An 8,881-nucleotide genomic window follows, 5' to 3' on the forward strand; every position below is an offset into this window, starting at 1 on the left:
TGATTTCAAGTATCCATCTTGCTAGTAATAATAAGAGAAGACTACCTTTCCTTTTGGCATTCCTATACAAATGTTTATTTTTGAAGGCTACTTGTGGACAAGACCAAAAGTATAATAAATAAAGAACAAAAATAATACTTCAAGATTCTTTCTTACTGTACATAAAGTTTTAACACAGTTTCCGGTATATGGCCTATAGGACAATTGCTACCACCACCACCACAACCATCACCACCATTAATACAAGTTTTTAATACTACCACATTCTGTAGAAAAATGTCTGCTCCAGTCCTGACATTATCCTCAACAACTCTATTTTCTACAATCATCTCTCCATAATGTGGTCTTTTCTACCCCCAAATCTAGGATTGAAGCATCCTGAGTAAAAAGGGGTTCCCTAAAATAATTTCTCAAGATTTTGTCATAAAAACATTACCAAAAGTTCAACTGTTGTCTCCTGAAGCACCATCAGAAAAAGAGGGACAAGAGGTTTGAGAAGAAGGAAAGAAAAGTTTATTACTTTCCTGGCAAAGAAGGAAAATGCCAGACAAGGATTTCAAATCCAAATTCCTGCATCTGAGCAGAGGCACAGAGTTTTTAAAGATTCTGATCTCACAATCTCATCTTGGGCCAAGGCGATTTCAGGACCTCTGCAACAGTCCTGTGACCTCTGCCCAGATTAATCCCATCTTTACTAAGATATTGTGACCACTGCCCAGATTTCTTTGGGCACAAAGAACAAAGAGACATTCCCTGCCTCTGCCAACTGCTGGCTTGAGGCAGGGATGGAGGTTTCAGTTCCCAAAAAGTTGGGGAGACTCAGCTGGGCGTGGTGGTTCAGGTCTGTAATCCCAGTCCTTTGAGAGGCTGAGGCAGGTGAATTGCCTGAGCTCAGGAGTTTGAAACCAACCTTACTTAGAGCGAGACCCTGTCTGTACTAAAAATAGAAAAAACTAGCTTGGCCATGTGGCGGGTGCCTGTAGTCCTGGCTACTTGGAAGGCTGAGGCAGGAGGATTGCTTGAGCTAAGGAGTTTGAGGTTGCTGTGAGCTGTGAGGGACAGAGTGAGACTCTGTCTAAAAAAAAAAATTGGGGAGACAAAATATATTTTCCATTTATTTTTTCGGGACATTCCTTCTGCAACAATAACTCCTGAACATTTATAATACATAGTTACATTCGACCCCCCTCAGACAGCTGAACACTTCCTTTGTTCAAGTTCATTCACAGATTGTATGGAAAGCTTCTGTTTCTGACTTGTATAATGCAATTCAACAGTCACCATGGATGTCTCACCAAATCAAAACAGAGGGTTTTTACTCTTCCTATTCTCTCACTACGTGCACAGCTCAATGTAGCACATGTTGAAAGAATCATGGATAATGAGCAGTTTATCTTTTTTTTTTTTATTGTTTGGGATTCATTGAGGATACAAAGAATTGGGTTACACTGATTGTGGTTGTTAGGTAAAGTCCCTCTTATAAGTCTGTCCTGCCACCAAGAAGTGTGCCATACACCGTGACCCCCAGCCCCTCCCTCCTCCCATCTCCCCATCCCTCATTCCCCTACCCCACCCCTTTACTACTGCCTTCATATTAGAATTGAATACATTGAATTCTTGGTTCTCTGTTCTTGTGATGCTTTACTAAGAAGAATGCATTCCATCTCCATCCAGGTTACTACAAAAGATGTAAAGTCTCCATCTTTTTATTTGTCTTTTTTTTTTTTATTTTTTTAATCAGGGGAAAGCGTGAACGTAGTCCCCCACTACCATAAATTATGCAGTCGAGTTTCCCACGTTTGGGGAAATCACAGGGGTCAGCATATCCGGAGTGCAATGGATAAGCCTTGCCCTGGGAAAACCACCTTCGTGATCATGGCATCTTTTTAAATGGCTGAATAGTATTCCATGATATACATATACCATAGCTTGTTAATCCATTCCTGGGTTGGTGGGCATTTAGGTTGTTTCCACGTTTGGTGATTATAAATTGAGCTTTGGGAAACAGTCTAGTGCAAATGTCCTTATGGTAAAAGGATTTTTTTTTCTACTGGGGAGATGCTTAGTAATGGGATTGCAGGATCAAGTGGGAGGAAGTACGTCGTCCTTCCGAAAAGGTTGTATTAGTTTGCAGTTCCACAAGCAGTGTAAAAGTCTTCCCTTCCCTGCACATCCACGCCAGCATCTGCAGCTTTCAGGCTTTGTGATGTGGGCCATTGTCCCCGGGGTTAGGTGGTTTTGATTTGCATTGCTCTGTGATCAGAGATAATGAACATTTTTTCAAATGTTTGTTAGCCATTCATCTGTCTCTGTCAGAGAAGGTTCTGTTCATATCTTTTGTCCAGAGGTAGATGGGATTTTTTATTTATTTTTGTTGATTAATTTGAATTTTCTGTAGATTCTAGTTATCAACTCTTTGTCAGATTCATATCTTGAATATGCAAATATCTTTTTCCATTATGAAGGTTGTATTTTTGTTTCACTTGTGTCCTTAGCTGTGCAGCTTTTCAGCTTAATTAAGTCCCATTTGTTAATTTTTGTTTTTGCGATGGCCGCTAAAGTCTTCATTATAAAACCTTTCCCCAGTCCAATATCATCAAAAGTTTTCCCCACACTTTCTTCTAAGATTTTTATCATTTTGTGTCTTAGATTTAAGTCTCTTATCCATCTTGAGTCAATGTTTGTCAGGGGTGAAATGTGGGGCTTGAGTTTTAGTCTTTTACATGAGGTTCTCCAGTTCTCCCAGCACCATTTGTTAAATAGGGATTCTTTTCCCCACTGTATGCTTTTGTTTGGTTTATCAAAGATCAGAGGGCAAGTAGAGACTGGTTTTCTATTCTGTTCCATATGTCTATGTCTCTATTTTTGTGCCAAAACCATGCTGTTTTGATTACTGAGGACTTATAACATAACCTCAAGTCTGGTAGGGTGACCAAAGCTATTCCTAAGAGTAGCCTTAGCTATATGGAGTTTTATTTGGCTTTTGTACAAGAATCAGCTCTTCTTCTACTCCAGTCAAGAAACTCATTCAGCCATATCACAGGTCTGAAATCATTAACATATAATATATTTAGCTGTGAGTGTTGCTCATAGTAGAAGCATAGTTAATGCTCTCTGATTACCTGATCTTCCTTTTAAATTCTCTACAGTGGGAAAAGGAGCATCAGCACCTTCTCTGTATAACTTTCGAGTTGCTTAAGAAATGCTGACCCCAATTGAGTGTTATAACATGAGCACAATGGAGGTTCATTCCATACTTGTGTAACAGTGCTTCTGGTGGGCTTCCATAGATGAAAAGGCCTACACTTTTTCCATCTTGAGACTAAGTTCTCAGATTGTGCCTCATGGTTTTTCTGCATTTACTTGGAAGGCAGGAAAGAGATATCCATTTCTCAAGCACCCTGGCCTGAGCTTCAACATATCTCTTCTATTTCCATTCTGTGGGCAGGCAGTCCCACGGCCTCAACTAGAAGCAAAGGGGACTAGAATGTCTAGTTCCTCGATGTGGAACCACTTCCTTGCAACAACTCTAAAGATTAAAACGGAAGGACAGATCTTTGATGATCAGTTAGAGACTCTGATCAGTTAGAGACTCTGCACAAGTCAACTTATATTTGTATAGGTATGTAAGTATATATACACATAACACACAAAACACACCAGATACTATGCATTTTGTATATTGTTTAATCTCGTATCACTCTGGCAGAAAGCAACATGTTTTATTTTACAGGCAATGTATAAAACCTTGAAGCTCTTCCAAATCTATAATTATCTGATAAATCCCTTTTCTCGGTGCAGGATATAAAATATGTTCACATCTGTTGTAGATTCACTTATTGTCCTTGAGTCTTTATGCTTTTGCCATATAACTTTTCTGTCCCTCTATTGGAGGAACTCACTTTCCTGCCCCTTCACTTTGAGCTCAGCCATATAATTTCTTTGACTAATAGGATGTTAGAGAACATAACACAAGTAGGGGCTTAAAATGTACTTGTGCATTTGAATTTCCCCTCTGGCACTTCTACCACTACTATTCAAAGAACACGCTACAGCTAGCCCAATGGCCTAAGAAGGATACAAGGAATGTGGAACAAAGTTGCTGCAGCTGACCCTCAGATATGTATCAAGAAACAGAGGGGTCCAGCTGAGCTCAGCTGAGATAGTGGACCTCTATCTTGTGAGCTCGTAAATCCATGAGAATGCTTATTGTTGCTGAATGCTACTGAAATTTCATGCATTGCACAGTATTATTGTGGCAATAGCTAATTGATACAACACATTTCCATTTTAAAATTTTGGATACCAGCACAGCAGTGTGTGTCTGACGCCTCAGTTACTCAAAGGCTGAGGTGGAAGGATCTCTTCAGTTCAGAAGTTCAAGGCCTGCCTGGCCAAGATGGAAGGACCCAAAGTATCCTATATACTCAGTACTTCTATGAAACCAACTTATATTTACTCACACTTTCTTATGAAAGATAAAACACAACTATCGCCCAGGATGAAGGGGAGAAATGGAGTGGGAAGGGAGGGGAGGGAGGAGGCTTGATAGAGGGAGGGTTAAAGGGGGGACCACACCTATGGAGCATATTGCAAGGGTAAAGTCAAATCTCTCAAGTGTATATGACTTAATAAAATAATAATAATAATAATAAAGTTACTCAAGAATGAACATACCCATATTATCACGAAAATGATTTTTCTTTTTCTCAAGGCATTCTCCACTTTAAATTTTCCAGAATACTTGGACTTATGCAATTCAGATGGTAATTGATTAGTGTCCTTCAAATGCAAGGTAATGAACTGGAGAGTGAGATCAGTCCTTTAACTCTATGGCTGCCAGTAGGTGTTGCTTTTGAAGAGTGTCCAGCACAGTCCTACAAATATCTGTGATAACATTGTTGGCGAGATTCCTGTACTGACTACAGGGTCCTTGCACTTCAGATATTAAGAGTACAAGTCTTCTTTCATACTTACCTTCTCAGCCACTATCCCTCCAGCATATCCCCATGTCAGTGTGGCTACAACATCAGCATACTGTGTTATAATTATCCTGCTCGCAAAACACTGGGCCCATGTTTGAGACCAGGTCAACAGCTGAGACTCCCTAGGCTCCTCGTGGCTTTTCCTGCCAGCCAAGTCCATTCCATACCATGAGATCAAGGAAAAAGAGATGCTTACAGTCATCTTCCTTGAGGTCATTGTCATCTCTGCACATTTTCCCAGAATTCTCCAAATTCCAGCACTATGTAAGCAACCAGTATTTTAAGAATTTGCATTTTTTTAAGCCACAAGAATTTTGCTATACTGTTGCTGCAATGAATTTAAAAATCTGCTACTATTCAAGTGATTGCCCCATCCTAATAAATCAGGTCCACACTAATGCAGTATCTCTATGAGCAAAAGACTGGCTAGTGTGATTTATCCCATATTTTATGATGTTATGTGTAATAGTTTGTTTTAAATATTAGTTATTTAAGGGGAAATTTTTTCAGGGGAAATAGCTATAATAGGGGAAAACTAAGGTTTACAGAATGGAGGGTTTAAAATATCCCGTAGCTTTCAAACTGTCAACCAAAGTCAGCCTTCAGCCAAGGAACTTGCAGAGAGATTTTGCTGAGCTGCAAGGGACTTTAGGCAGGGCGTGGATCCCCAGTTTTAAATCCCTGTCATACCAATTGCCTTATAGCAGAGAGTGTCTCTAGTACCCTGTTTCCCCAAAAATAAGACATCCTCCAAAAATAAGACCTACTTACAGGAAAGATAAGATGTCCCCTGAAAATAAGACCTAGCGCATCTTTGGGAACACACCTTAAAATAAGACAGTGTCTTATTTTTGGGGAATCGGGGTACCTTCTCCTTTCCTTTATCTGCAGGTATCTAAAGACATTTGAATTCAGGATCTCTGTTATTAGCAGTCTCATTTCACAGATGGAGAAAGTGAGGTCTAATCAGATGGCGTGGTTTGTCTGATGACCATATAATCAATTGTGGAAGCAGAGTCCTGTACTTTGAACTCTGAGCCTTGGATGATAAACTGGGATTCAGAACTTTGTGTATATTGAAAGATATATTGACAAAGTTGAACTCAGAAACTATTATTTTCATTCTAAAGCAAAAATCAGCACATCCAGGTGTCAGAAAGGCTAGCGTGCAAGAATAGTGGAAAAGTGATGACCAGAATCAGGAAGAATAGGCCAGTGGGGAGGAAGGCTCTCCAGGTTTCTTCTTCTAGGACTGGACAGCTGCTGAGAAATGGTAAATGTTTCCTTTCTGGAGCGAACTCTGAACTAAGCAAAGGCGCCAAAAATATAGATGAAAGGAAAAAACACGTAGACATTGAAATTGACTCTCTTTCTCCAAGTAAAACAGATGGCTGGAGAGAAGTCAAAGAAGCTGGGTTGAAGACTGAATGGGTCCTCTCAGGAGAGGCTGAGACATTGTCTTACAAGCTTTGGAAAATAATCAACTTTTAAAGCTAATTAATTCAGATTGCTCTTCCCAAGGGGCTGTTATCACACTGGCTGAATGAGGACTTAGGGCAAGAAATTGTCAGTGGAGCTAGTGACTAAGAAGCCTAGAATACCTTATATCAGCAATTCTTGTTGCAGAAGAGAAAGAGAAAAAAAATTTGTATCAATGGCCACATACCAAGTGGGAAATGGAAAGAAAACAAGTTACAGAATTTGCTCAAATCTCATCATGTGCTTGCTATTAATAATACTATGAATTTCGATATCTCAGTGAAATGTAGGTTGAGAGAGGAAACAATCTGGGAATGGAGAGGTGTATAGGTAAACTGTGCTTTCCTCCTGCAGGGAAGGGGTGGTGTTGGTCAAATATAAGCTTTTATGACTAACAGTCAGTGAGACATCATCCTTCAGAGCTGGGGATGAGGCAGGACTGTGGACGTCTCTGAGGAGCAGTAATTTAGGTTGGTGGAGTTTTAAGCAGGTCTAGTTAGAAGAGCTAGAGTTTGCAACTGCCAAGGAGAGGTGGGTGAAGAGATTAATATCTGGCCTCCAGCATTAGGTACTGGACGGAAATGGCTGAGCAATTGAGACATTAGAAATCCAGGCTAATCAACTAGGGTAAAGAGGTATAATTTTTATTTATCAATTAAAAAAAATTAAAAAGTAGGGTTCCAACTCCAAATTAGAACTGGATTTATCAGAAGGAACCAGGACACAAATCCAGAAGCTTATACTGATTCTACAATGTTTAGCACAGAATTGCAAACTGGTAGCTTGTGGTAAGAATTGGTCCTTAAATAGATTTCATTTGGCACCTAAGATTTTAAAAATATGTTAATTCTTGCTTATGAGTAAATTTTGATCATTTTCACCAAAAAAGGATATGTGTGAGGTGATGCATAGGTTAATTAACTCAATTTGACCATTGGACAGTGCATATACATTTCAAAACAATGTGTTGTACAGGTCTGTGAGAACTATTTACCATTTTTCTTTACCAGTTAAAACAAACAAAAAAACAAACAAACAAATAAGCAAAATGTTTTCAAAATGTCATGGTTATTGGAACAATGTTCCTCATTATTCCCAAGCAATGTTCTCAAGCAAGTCCAGCATTACATTCTTTAAAGAGAAAAAAATATGAATTCTCTGCCAGTATTTCCAAATCAGGGTTTTTTAAATATAAAAATTTAAACCTCTGGATTTTTTAAATTAGAAAATCAAGCACACTGGTCATATGATTTGTTGGGGATGTAATAGATCCCACCCCTATTTTTCTCACGTCAGTTTATGAACAGAATGAAAAATGAGAAAAGAAAAGATTAAGGCAGGTGAGGATCAAAATATCTCCTTTATTGCTAACAAAGTCTAAGAGGAAAGATGTGGCTTAGGTGTGCAAAAATAATGGACTTTTAATACCAAATCCCAGAAATAATCAGTCACAATCAGTAGTGAACAGGTGCAGGCTTTCCTGCTCAGGGGTGTAACTCTGTGACACCTGCCACATGGAGGAGGAAGCAGGCAAATAAACGCCACAGAGAAAGAGCAAGGGAAAGCCTGGGCTCTGAAGTCCGGGTCTTTCTTCCAACTTAGGTGACTTGATCTATCATGTGTCTCTGTAGGACTGGATAAGAGAACATGGAAAGAGGCCAGGTCGTACCTCTATTTAGAGAAAGGGATGGGCAGGTTTCTCTTCCATGCCTGGGCACCATTCTCCCGATGGCAAATGGCACCATATTTGGCCATATAGCTCCTGGCTCTGCGGTCACTGAGTGCCTGTTCTCTTCCCTGCAGTTCAGTCCTTACTGTGTATTATTATGTCTCAGTGAACACGCGTCACTCACTTACATTACCTGCCTTGCCTCTCCAGTATTTATGATCATAAATATTATCAGGTGTTGTCAATGTGGTCATCATACCACTTAACAGATTAAATGAAGCAAAATGTTTCCAGCTGCCAGCTCTTGTTGCTAATGGGACCCAGGAACCAGAGAGTAGAGCCTATAGGCTTGTGGGCTTCAGTGCCGGGGGCTGAAATGGTCCGAGCAGAGGAAGGATGTAAGAAAGTAACGTTACCTTGCTTCCCTATGTGTATGGAAGCCAAGACTATAGCACTAGCTTTTGAGAAATGAAATAAACTGACAAGTAGACAGGCAGCAGGCTCAAATCTATCTCTGTAAATTGGTCCGGGTGCAGGTCTGGGAGGTTAACTATGGGGAAGAGAGCAAAATGGATTGAGGCATGGTCTGACTGACTGATGCAAAGAGATAGTGTTGGGTCCTGGGCTGTTAAGTCTGTAGTGCAACAATACAAGGCACCCCTTGCTTCTTAATTTGGCTTCTGTTCTTTGACATAAGTACTTAGGTTCTTCCTGCGGTTTATTTTTACATTCTAGCCATGCATCAGGC

The 8,881-nt window shown here is 39.9% G+C and overlaps 1 non-coding gene across 1 annotated transcript; it reads right to left on the reverse strand.

The window, feature by feature from the left end:
- Positions 1-1,738: 1,738 nt before the first annotated feature.
- Positions 1,739-1,905, reverse strand: LOC128564213 (U1 spliceosomal RNA). The gene has a single exon (XR_008374073.1). It is a non-coding gene; the product is annotated as a U1 spliceosomal RNA (small nuclear RNA).
- Positions 1,906-8,881: the final 6,976 nt, after the last annotated feature.

The sequence above is a fragment of the Nycticebus coucang genome, chromosome 13 (assembly GCF_027406575.1).
Source record: "Nycticebus coucang isolate mNycCou1 chromosome 13, mNycCou1.pri, whole genome shotgun sequence".
Taxonomy (NCBI): domain Eukaryota; kingdom Metazoa; phylum Chordata; class Mammalia; order Primates; family Lorisidae; genus Nycticebus; species Nycticebus coucang.